Source organism: Corythoichthys intestinalis, chromosome 1 (genome assembly GCF_030265065.1).
Source record: "Corythoichthys intestinalis isolate RoL2023-P3 chromosome 1, ASM3026506v1, whole genome shotgun sequence".
NCBI classification, from domain to species: Eukaryota; Metazoa; Chordata; class Actinopteri; order Syngnathiformes; family Syngnathidae; genus Corythoichthys; species Corythoichthys intestinalis.
Genome location: NC_080395.1, coordinates 26,168,666 through 26,181,856, shown reverse-complemented (window position 1 = coordinate 26,181,856; position 13,191 = coordinate 26,168,666).

Genomic DNA, 13,191 nt, shown 5'->3' with positions numbered 1-13,191 from the left:
TACTGCCAGTTGAACTTTTCCCTCATCGCCGTCTGTCTCATAAAGATTCATTTTTTTCAGTCTCTGCAGGCTCTGCTCGCGAGCAGCACGGACTCAAAGACATCGTCCGCTGTACTAGTGGTTCCGGTCGTTCTGCTCAGTCGTCCAGCACCTGGCATCCTGGGCGTCCTACCGGTTGTTCTGCTCGGTCGTCCGCCGCCATTCGGTCTTCTTCCGCCGGCGCTTGGCCGTTCATTGCCGTTGAATCGGGTTGCGGGTCTTACCAAATACGCTACTGCCCTCCAGTGGCCACTTTTATTGCTTTAAAATGGATTTTCAGCTTTGTGCTTTGGAGCTAAATTGAATCACGACCCAGAGATGTCTTAAAAAAAAAAAAAAAACGTAATAGACGTATAAATACGTCTTTGGGACACTGAAACAATTAAAAATAGAACATATTTATACGTTTTTGGGAGCAAATGAGTTAAGGACAAACAGGAGGTTGACCCGCCTAGCCAAAATTGTTCACGTCATGAATATTATTGAGCAAAAGTGACACGTTGCTTGCGGTACGCCATTTGCCGTGGTGTTTTCTGATTTTTCGATTTGTTGTTTCGCTTCTTTGAATTTGCCGTTTTGTTTTTTGATTTGCCGTTGTGTTTTTGAATTTGCCATTTTGTTTTTTTTTTATTTGCCGTTGCGTTTTTTCCCTTCAGAGTCACCGTAGAAAATCCCACTGGACATACGACCATTTCGATTTACAAACCAGGTCCTGGAACTAATTAAAATTTGTTTGTAGAGGTACCACTGTAGTTAAATAAACGTCATACAAATGTATTAAAAACATGTTTTCACATTGTAGATATATTAGGAAGGTTTTTGCCTGGTGGAGCATGACGTCAACATTTGATGAATATTTTGCGGATTTGTCATGAAAAAACTTTTCAAGTTTTTTTTTCTTGTCCATTCTTTTAGCTACAATAAATACAATACTAATTGCATTAGTCGCTAGGCGAGGAGGGTGGAACCCACTACTTTTTGGAATCAGTCACCCAACTACTAATCCAATTCTGGAGACAGTTTGACAGACTGGCTGAAATATTATTTGTATGATCAGTTTGACTGCTAGTTTTAAAATATGGTGTACTTTCAAACTGTGGTCAGTGTAACAGAAAACTGATTCAATATTTACTGCCATGTAAGAACATGAAAAGGATGAAAAGTCGGCAATATGTACTCCGTCAGACCCTAATGCTTAACTTTTGCTCTCATCCATGTCCAGAATCCTGCATGGCACACCTTGACAGCATATGTAGGATATTTTCTGACATTTGGAAACGAAACGTACAGAAAGCGAGTCAAATTGGCCCCCGCGCATGGTCTTTTTGGCCCAGGCAGAGCAAAGTGGCAGCCCTCTCGCCGACCTCTCATGTGTCAAACAGCACTCTGATCCAACCTCGTTTTCTGGGAGGACGTAGATGTGGCCTTATCGTGAACCTGCGTCATCGATACGCCGCTAAATTGCAGTGCAACTAAGCCACCTAGAGGACAATAGCGGAGCCTATCTACGCAGCTGTGTTTTCGCACTTCTCCTGCGTAAATAACCCTAAAATTATCCTATAAAAACATATCATCTTAAAATTCCTCCCACGTCATCTGCTTCTGATTAATGTTTTTTACAACGTGGAATTAAAATGCGGCGGAGACGTGACCTGTGCATGTCCGAGACAAGCTTTTACTCGGTTCTTTCCTTAACTCTTTCCATGTGATTGACTTGAAATGTATTTCAGAACAGAATATAAAAAGCCTGCAGCAACATGGATGGTAGTAGAATATCAAAAACCCTAAAACATACAAGTATACACTGTATATTTACAACACCAGGCAGTGAAATTGAGCAGAATGTGAAGCAGCTGACAGCTGACGCCGGGGCTTTTGAGAATTTTGGTCATTCTTCTCATGAAAGAAGGATGTAGAAAAATGAATGTTGCTATGTTAAAGTTACTGTACATATAGTGATCAACAAACTTCAAAAATAGACATTGACAAAAACTAATATGTTGCCTATCTGTCTTGTAAACAGAATTCCTATCTAGTATCTTTTGGACGATTTCCCTTTTGAAAGATTTCTGGAAATGGCCAAAGTGACCCTAAAAATGGCTGACTTATAAACATTATTTTGGCGGGGGATAGCAATCTTCTTTTTCAAAATGACCAAGGTGACGCTGGTATGGCTTCCATCAAACTTCACAAATCTCAGGCCTCAAACATTAGCAAAACTGAAAACATTTGCAATCCAGCATTGCCGACATATCTCAAGGCTAAGCTATTTTAAAATCGGCGATTGTAAAAAAAAAAAAAAAAAAAAACTGAGATCAATCTCAGTTATGAGCCATGTCATACTTAACCGACCAGATGCAGATGTAAAATAGTCCAACGGTAATGATTTTCCAGTTGTTTGTTCGTCTCCAGGTGAGCAAACTATAAAGCTAAACACATGTAGCTAAGGAAATTCCACATTAACAAGACACAAAACACATTTTATATTTTTCAAGCGCCCAAATTCATGCTTATATAAAATGGTATTTCATCATCATTTGTGTGAAAACTACTAGCTAAGTATACATAAGAACGAAGTTTTTTTTTTTTTAAATCAGGAAATCTTGTGCATTTTTAGACAATAACTCATGTTTAAGTAACATGACAAAAATTCATTAAATCCCTTATTTAACATTTATTAATACATTAATTAACATGAGTTAATGCATTAGTTAATGCACAACCGGACAGTAACTAATAGTTTGGTAAAATTAAAAATATATATAGGCCTATATAGGGTTACGGTTTAGGGTAAGGATTTGTTCATTTAAGCATTTATAATTTCTTAGTTAAGGGACACATGTGCTACACTTTACGATAAGGGTCCAAAAATCATTCAGTTATGTTTAATAAAGGTGAAGAGGGGGGAACTTAAGCGTTTATAATTTTTTAGTTAAGTGATATGTGTGCTACACTTTACAATGAGGGTCCAAAAAACATTCAGTAATGGTTTATTAAGGTTAAGTAATACTTATGAGGTACAGTCACGTGAAATAATACCATACTTAAGGTTAGGTTATAATATAGAACATATATAATACATTATTTAACATTAATTCACATATACATTAGTGTATTAATAAATAGTTATTAATGTATACTGGTACTAGTAAGTGATTGTTATTTTAAAATGAGAAACATTGCTCTGTGAGTCCTTGGGTGCTGCTAACCTAACCTTAAGTACGGTATTATTTCACGTGAACGTACCTCATAAGTATTACTTAACCTTAATTAACCATTACTGAATGTTATTTAGACCCTTATTGTAAAGTGTAGCACATGTGTCCCTTAACTAAGAAATTATAAATGCTAAGTTTAAAAACCCTAACCCTTAACCCTAACCATATATAGGCCTACATGCATTTTTAATTTTACCAAACCATTATTTACTGTCTAGTTATGCATTAACTAATGCATTAACTAATGCATTAGCTAATGCATTAACTCATGTTAATTAATATATTAATAAATGTTAGATAAGCAATTATATTAATTATTGTAATGTTACGTAAACATTAGTTATTGTCTAGAAATGCATTAACTTATGTTAATTAAGGGACCCTTATTGTAAAGTGTTACCGAAAATTAGTACACCCCATTAAATATTCAGTTATTTATTAAGAAATGCTCACATATCGATGTCCGATCTTGTTTTATTTATCTCTGGAAAAGAAAGTGATTTAATTGCAGGTTAACAACCAAAATTAACAGTTTTACTCATTAAACCAAATATATATAAAAAAAAATAAAAAATAAAAAAATGCATATGCGTGTTACCCCCTTTGGCTGAAATAACTTCAGTTAGACGCTTTTTGTAGCCATCTACCAGTCTTTGACATCGGTCTGGAGAAAGTTTGCCCCACTCATCAATGCAGAATGCTTTCAGGTGTGAGATGTTTGAGGGGCTTCTTGCATGTGTAGCCCGTTTCAAGTCACCCCAGAGCATCTCAATGAAATTAAGATCTGGGCTTTGACTTGGCTATTCCAGGACTCTCAATTTCTTCCTTTTCAGGCAGTCCTTGGTGGATTTACTGGTATGTTTTAGGTCATTGTCATGTTGCAGGGTCCAGTTTTGCTTCAGCTTTAATTCTTTCACAGATTATTTCACATGTTCCTCAAGCACCCTCTGATACACGATAGAATTCATGGTGGATTCTATGATGGTGAGCTGGCCAGGTCCTGCTGCAGGAAAGCATCCTCAAACTGTGACACTTCCACCTCCATGCTTCACAGTTGGTATGAGGTTCTTTTTCTGAAATGCTGCATTGGGTTTAGGCTAAACATGTCCTCTGTTCTGGTGTCCAAATCATTCAATTTTAGATTCATCTCTCCAAAGAACATTATTCCAGAAATCCTGGTCTTTTTCTACATTCACTCTGGCAAACTTCAGTCTGGCTTTCATGTTCTTCTTGGAGAGCAAAGGTTTCCTCCTTGCACACCTCTCATGAAGGTTAAACTTCAAATCTCTTTCTGATTGTACAGGCATGCACTTTCACATCAACAGTAGCAAGAGTGTGCTGTAGGTCCCGTGATAACAATTTAAGGTTTTTGAAAACTTGTTTCAGCATCTTGCGGTCTGCTTTCGGAGTGAACTTGCTTGGACGGCCAGACCTTTTCCGGGCAGTGGAATGACTGATTTTATATTCTTTTGATATCTTTTGAAATCCCTTACCAGACTCATGAGTGTCTACAATCTTCTTTCTGAAGGCCTCAGACCGCACCTTTGATCTCACCATGGTGTTGTCTTTCACTTCAACAGTCAGGGGCGTACCAAACTAAATGTGAAGTTTAAATAAGGCAAGCCTCATTCAAACACTGGGTAATGATGTTCTAATCATATGCACCTGATGTGATACCCCTTCATGCGATTTTACATGTTGGTTGGCTGTCTTCCTCTAAGTCTCTAACTTTTCGGTAGTCGAAGTGTTCCCATACCAGCGATTTCGTTTTCTTTGATGGGGGGATTGTATCATGTTTACATTATACACACACCCTCTTTCTCAACACATACCGTTGCCAGAGAGAAAAAACACTGCATGTTCTACCACCGCTAGACACACTAAACACCCTGGAGTTCACTCTCGTCGCTGGTGAAAAATGTTCATGACGGTGTTTACTAACCTCTAATTTTGTATAAATGCGAAATCTTATCAGCCACCCTCCGCAAACATGTTTATATGTCGGTTTGCCCTCCTCCTCTAAGCCGCAGCTGTCTGTAACTTTTCTGTAGCCGAAGTATTATCGTACCGGCGATTTCGTTTTCTTCGATGGAGGAAAAAGCTCAGGAGTTTCACTTCCTCCAGCCATCGTGTAGCACAGCTTGCTCACTTACACTGAGCAACAACAGGTGGTGGAAGGGTTGAGCCTTGCAGCTGCAAGCGAGGGATATCTCTCCACATTTTTGGGACACAAAAAAATAGCATTACTGTAGGGACGGTATGACTAAAAAATTTGGTGGTTTTCAAACTGATGTTTTCATACCACGGTATACCTTGAAACCGGTAATCGGCACATGTCTACTCATGAGTGACTTTTCCTCGTACTAGGTTCCTTGCTACCCATTAACAACTTTGCTTGGGCAGTCATTTTACTCCATCACACTCACATCTGAAATATTTCTCCTCTTATTATCCTTTAGTATTCCCTACCCATAGGGTGTCCCCCTGGTAAGAATAGTCATATAGAGATAGCAACGCGAGTTGCATTTGGTAGCATATATACTAAGCTTGAGAACGATAAACCGATACGACCGGATATCCGGTTTTACAGGTGAGAGATACAGCTGTATCGATAGTAAAGTTACCATTCGACAGTAATTAGCCATTAAATATTCAATGAACCGATAGTGGAGATAGAATTCGGCTATCGCAAGCCAAAGAATTGGCTTCTAATGCCTAGTTCAATGCATTGCTTAATATGATAATAATTTAGCTTTTACTTCACATGCTGCGCTTCTGTCATTTACCACACAGCGCACTTAGGTTGAGACTGCAGGCATGATATAATATGGACAAGCAACACAGTCGTGGTTGCCTTAACTTCCCATGCATTTTGGCAGAACCACTACTAGTCGCCGTCATTACCCAATCGTCACGGGCGTGTCATAACAACGCGAGCGCTAACAAAACCACTGTAACGCACTCTTCGTAGCGTTTTCTTCCCAGCCCAAAACGAAACTAGTAGTGGCAACGAAGCAACATGCTAAAACAATGGACAGTTTGAGCACCGATGCCAGTGACGTGTAGCGATTGATTTTCAACGCACCCAGGAAAACAAAAGTCAGACTTCGAAGTGATGAAGGCAGCCAGATCTTTTCGCATGGGACAGAGCTAGTGTGAAGTGTGGAGCGGTACAGAGATGGTGAGTTTTTAACCCTGAAAAATAACCCACTACAATGGTGGAAAGCGCGGCATATTGTTTCCACAAAACGCAGTCTACTTAAACATGAACATGTGAATTGGTTGATCTTCCTCAAGAAAAATCTGCCCTTCAAAAAAGATATGGACATTGATGAGGAATAAAAAATGTGGAAGCACAGGCATAAGTGAATGACTTTGCTGTGTATAAGGTTAAAGTAATGATTATTGACCTGTCTGTCTAAAATGCCATGTTTTTATTCCCCCAACTATACCAGTGGTAAAGCAGAATTTAGTATTTATTTATGATAACACTAGCAGGTTTAATTCTTTTTTTCTAGAGCTGCTGCATATAATTAATATTTTTTTGTTTGTATTTGCACTTAAATTACTTACCTCTTGTGTTCAAAACACCAGGAAATTCAGTAATTAAATTACTGCACTTTATTGTTGTCTGTCACTGGAGTTTTATCTTATTATCAATCCCATCCAACAAAATAACAGTCATATAGTAAGCCTTATTTTTTTTTTCCTTAAAAAAAAAAAAAACACAAAAAAAAAAACATAACACTGGTATGAAATTTTGTTGTTTAACTTTGCTATTAGAAATGTGGTCTTTTTTAAATGTTTAAAATACTGTACGAACACACACAACAAATGTTGTAAACGTAACGTTTTCACTCTGTATCGAACGTATCGTTCTTAAAGTGATCCTCTAACTTAAATACATGTAGGCTCTAATAAAACACAATTGTTCTCTTGTACTAAAATATGTTGTTAGAAACACATAAAATGTTAAATCAATGGCAATATTTTATAATATTTAGTCCATATTTTGACCGTTAGTTGGTGCCATGGTTTGCGGGCTCGCAGTGATGACGTCATTGGTATCTTTCAGGTTCAACAATTGCTTATTGCTGCCTAAGCTCGCTAAGTAAAATGCCACGATGTGCTGCTTTTGGATGCAATTTCCAGTCAAATGGAAACAAGGGGAGTGAAGTGAGTGGTCAAGGTGGAATTATTATTTTTACTGAATAAATGTGCATAAGTGGAAGCTTCTCCCCCTTTTTGGTCCCTGTATGCACGCATCCTACCCACCACGCGTTACAACTAGCGCCCGAACATTTTTCCTGGATCCTCAGTCAAGTAAGTGGTCTGTCTATTTTCTGGATCCGACGGTCCCACCGCGTCTGCAATATTGGTTTCGGATCTGTCCATTTTTTTGATTCGTCGGTCCCACAGCGGCTTTTCGGATCAGTCTATTTTGTGGAATCGACGGCTTAATCGCGGCTGCAACATTGCCATGGTATCGGTCTAATTCCTGGATCTTCGAGTGAGTAAAAAAATGCAGATTTGGATTACTATTGCTATCTTTTTTGTTGACTATTCTTCGTGGGAGTTTTCCCCAAATCATACTAAATAAATAAAGCACTATGGCACGCTACAGTGACGACAGTGACTCTGACGTGGACCTTACAACAATGTTGGGAGTTCGTCAAGGAACGCGTGTTTGCTTACTGCTGAGCTCCCGAGTGAAGAGTGGTCGAGGTGGAAATCTTATTTTTTGTGAATAAATGTGCATAAGTGGAAGCTTCTCCCCTGTTTGGTACTTTTATACACGTATCCTAGCTACCACGCGTTACAATATACAAGACATGGATTACACAAGGTGTGCTCTTTAGCCTGTACTGTATGTAAAGCACACGGCAGCTCTGGATGTTAACAATCTACATAATTATATTGGGATAAGTTTGAAAACGCAATATGCTTACCTTGAATATCTGCTAATAAAACCGGACAGCATACACTCTCGCTCCCAACCGGACTTCCCAACAGGACTCTCTCGCATCACCAGTTTTGCCCAACTTTTGTCTTATCGGGTATTTGCTGCACGCATTTTTCCCTGAAGCTCGTCTTGTGAACGACCGACAGTGCTGTTCTGCTCTTCACTTTTCAGATCTGGTTCAAATAGGAAGGGTAGAACTGACGATATGTTGGGAAAGCTAATGAGTGACGCGCTGGGATTTCCGCAACGGGACCAGTGACGTCACGCACTGCGACGTAACAAGAATGGCGACCTATCACTAAAAATAATTTTACAAACTTTATTAAAACAAAAACTTTAAGAGGGGTTTTAATATCAAATTAATATAACTCATACTAACATGTATCTTTTAAGAATTACTTGTCTTAAAAACAGAGGTTCCCTTTAAACTGTATCGAATTGTATCGAATCGCTCGCCCTTAAAAATGTATCGTTTTTTAATCGAATCGTAACCTGTGTATTGAGATACATACTGAATCGGCTTCATGCCAGAGATTCCCAACCCTAATATGTACCAATTACTTTTATATCATTATTAGGGCCCGAGCACTAAGCGTGCGAAGGTCCTATTGTTTTGCAAAGGATTTTTTTTTTTTTTTCAGGGCAAATGAAAACGGCCAATTTGGAGGGCTGAACATGCGCGAAAAGTCACCAAAATTTGCACATATGTGCGGAAAATTGTAAATTTCGATAATTTTGCAACGTTGCAAAAAAATGTAACAAAATGGCTCAGTGGCGCCCCCTTGAAATTTTAAAATTGGCCTATAACATTAGGGTCTGTCAGCGTAGAGCGACGAAATTTGGGGAGTCTATACCTTGTCCAAAACCGCTCCAAAAAAGCATTTACACCCATATTCCAAACCCAATAGGGAATCGGTTATTTTGGATCGAATATGAAATTTTTATCGATTTACAGGGTGCACATTTGAGACCTTTTCGCCAAGGGAGTTAGTTGGATCATCTTCAAAATTGGTGAGACTGTTCAGGAGACATACGAGATCTTAAGTTTTTAAAATGGTGCGTTTTCATTCACGGGTCTGACCTGGGCGTGGTGCCAAAGTCGGCCATTTTTTCGGCAAAATGACAAATTCAGTAAAGGACTAATAGTTCCTTGACACAACGTTCAATCTTTTTCATATCTGCCATATATGTGCGGTACCCCACCCTTAACACGAGTGCATTGAAATATTACCCATTAGGCCTAGCGCCCCCTAGTGAGAACAGGAAATGCCATTTTTTACGAGACAGGTTCCTCCTCCAAGGGAAAAAAATCTGTTGACCTCAAACCTGCATCAGGGGAGCCTTAAGACCTGTGTTCAGGTGCCTGATGAAAAATATTGAGGTTTCGTTGAAGCGGAGGGGTCCAAACAGGAAGTGAAAATGACCGTCAACAATTTGTCTCGCAAAAAACTTTGAACAATCATAACTGTTAGGATTCTCGGAATGGAGGGGATCTTTATGCAGACACAGGCACGGTGTGGCAATAAACCAAAATGTTTTATTGTGTCCTACACAAAAGCAGTGGAACTCGATGATCGGGGTCGTCGAGTGGGCGTGAGGTGATGAAGCTCGGGAAGGAAGGCAGGCATGAAATCCGACAAGGGGCGCGCAAAAAACAGGACCTGGGACGAGAGCAAAAATGTCGTGAGCCGGTGATCAGAGCAATAAGAGAAGAATGCGAGATACAACTGACTTAGCAAACAGACACGTTGATCGGGCGACGAAGTGGCGGCGTCCACTGCTTTTAAAGAGGGCTGATTATCATCGCCATCACCTGTGGCCGCTCCACCCGTCTGACGTCCACACTGTAATCAGAATAAAAACACTCACACCTGCCAGAGGTGGGCCAGGGCTTAGGAAGGAGGAGCACAGGCCCTAACAATAACTCAGCAGATATACAGCATATCTGCGCCAAACTTCCCGTGCTTGTTGAGAGTCATACCCTGAAGGGTCTTGTAAGGGTCATTTGCATCAACTCTACAGTGCCAACTAGTGGCGACAGAAAGGAGTTTTAAAACAGGCCTTTCCTATTGGGTTTTTTCAATGTAGAGCAATGAAATTTGGGGAGTCCATACCTTATGCAAAACTGTTCCAAAAAGTCTCTTGCACCCATTTTCCAAATCCAACAGAAAATCGGGTAATTTTGGATCGAATGTGAAAATTGTATCCATTTTTAGTATAGTTTACATTTGGAGGCCTAAATATGCACAAAAACTCACCAAATTTTGCACATACATGCGGCTTTGCGTGGATTTTGATAATCTTGTGACGTTACAAAAAAAATGTAACAAAATGGCTCAGTGGCGCCCCCTTGAATTTTTCAAAAAGGAGTTTCCTATTAGGTTTTTTTAACGTAGAGCAATGAAATTTGGGGAGTCGATACCTTGTGCAAAACTGCTCCAAAAAGTCTCTTGAACCCATATTCCAAACCCAACAGGAAATCGGGTATTTTGGATCGAATGTGAAATTTTTATCAATTAACAGGGTGCACATTTGAGACCTTGTCACAGAGGGAGTTAGTTGGATCATCTTCAAAATTGGTGAGACTATTCAGGAGGCATAGGAGATCTAAAATTTTCAAAATGGTTCATTTTCATTCATGGGTCTGACCTGGGCGTGGTGCCAAAGTCGGCCATTTTTTCGGCAAAATGACAAATTCTGTAAAAGACTAATAGCTCCTTGACACAACGTTCAATCTTTTTCATATCTGGCATATATGTGCGGAATCTCACCCTTAACATGAGTGCATTGAAACATGACCCATTAGGCCTAGCGCCCTCTAGTGGGAACAGGAAATTCCTTTTTTTTTTTTTTTTACTAAACAGGCTCCTCCTCCAAGGAAAAAAATATATTCACCTGAAACCTGCATCAGGGGAGCCATAAGACATGTGTTCAGGTGCCTGATGAAAAATACTGAGGTTTGGTTGAAGCAGAAGAGTCCAACAGGAGAAGTGAAAATGACTGAAGCCATTTCGTCTCACCACAAGTTTTGAACAGTCATAACTTCTACAACATATCTGCGCCAAACATCTCGTGCTTGTTGAGTCATACTCTGAAGGGTCCTGTGGGGGTCATTTGCATCAACCCTACAGCGCCAACTAGTGGCAATAGAAAGTCACTCATTTTTCTAATATATGTCCAGTTCTTTTCAGGTTGGTCATTGTAGTTTCAAGACCTTTTGAAATACTTATTTTACGGCCCATGTCCACATGTCTCTGTCTGTTGCTGTGACGACCCTTTATTCGCTCCTTATTTTGTAGTACTCTCTCCAATAGGGGTTTTTATCTCTTAGGTGTGTGAATGTAAAGAAGCAACTTTTGAGCATGTTAGGTTCTAATGAGATGATTAGAGAGGAGGATCTGCCACCACCCTGACCTGCACACTGTCCGAGTTGCGTGACGTCCGAGTTGCGCTAGATTGCGAGGGCCCGTTCAGTCCTGCTTGCAGGCCTAGTTCCCTTTGTTCTTTTATTCTCTGTCTCTCAAAACTCTTTAATGGTCAGACGCGTAGGTCCAGAACAGCAGCTGCCTCATTTCGAAACGGGTGGTCGTCACTCAACCGCTGGCTTGAGCGTGTGACGCTGGCGGACTGCTATACGTACGTACATAAATGTTTTGCATCAGCTCTTGACGGATGAACACCACTTGTGTCGCCTGAAAAAGACTTCTTTCTCAACCCGTGAGGCGGCAGCTGTTTAATGTGACCATTCTGGTGATTCAACACATGACTCCATTATGGGCGCTGAGCCCTGAGAAGAATGAGGGCGGAGGGTGTTGGGGGGAACACTTTTGGAGCGCTCGCTCTAAATGGGATCTTTAATTTCACAGGCCTCCTGATATACCATTTGTGTAACAGAAAAGAGGAATCAAGGCTTTTTGAAAGCACATTAAGCAGAAAGCAATTAACCCACACACACAGTAGTTAATTTTTGTATTAATACTTCCAGCAGCTGGCGCCGAACCGCTTCCTCGTTCTTTATCTCCGCTCCAGCTGTTGCGAGGACATTAAAGAGGATTTGTCTGTAATAAAGTGGCTTCGTATAGAGATACCTTGCAGAGGACTGGAAGCCACGAGGAAAAGGGGAACGCACATTTACATACGGACCATCGTTTTCAATAACCCGCTGGTCAGTCTTTTTTTCAGCGAACATTTCAAAGGGCTTTCTTCTTCTGCGGTGTACATTTCAAAGACATCTATTGACATCCTCAACAGATGTGCTGCTCCAAGGAACACTTGTCAGGCTGTCAATTGGCTCCTAAAGTCAAGGCCCAGGAACATTTGATTATACACATTCAATGCCATGAGCAGCCTCCATGTAAGAAAAAAAAAAGCCCACAAAGCATACGGATAAGGCAAGATACAAATAAATAAAATCTAATTAAATGACGGCGGCAGAATGGATAAGTAGTGACCACAGCTGCCTCAAAATTCTGAGATTGTGATTTTTGCTTCATCCCATATTCCCAAAACATCCATGTTGATTGAATTAGATGTGAAGCCCAGTGTTAATGGTTTTCTGTACAGGATTTGCCCTGTGGCTAGTGATTAGCCTTGTGTACCCAGTCTCTCTCAGAAACGTGATCACTGGTCATTTGCCACCCAAATAAGGATAAACAGCATAGGAAAAAAAAAGAATGGATTACTGTCTTTTTGGGATTATATATCCTATCTGAATATAAATCGCATTAATGAAAAATGCACAATGACAAGGAAAAAACATACATGATTATAAATTGCACTGGCGTATAAGTCGCATTTTATTTATCGGACAAAGAACAAACATCGTACATTATAGTAATACCATTTAAATGGAGAACAAGTCCAAATAGTTATCAGTTAACGTACAGTGGTATGAAAAAGTAACTGTACCTTTTGAAATTTCTAACATTTCTGCATAAAATCACCATCAAACGTGATCTGATCTTTGTCAAA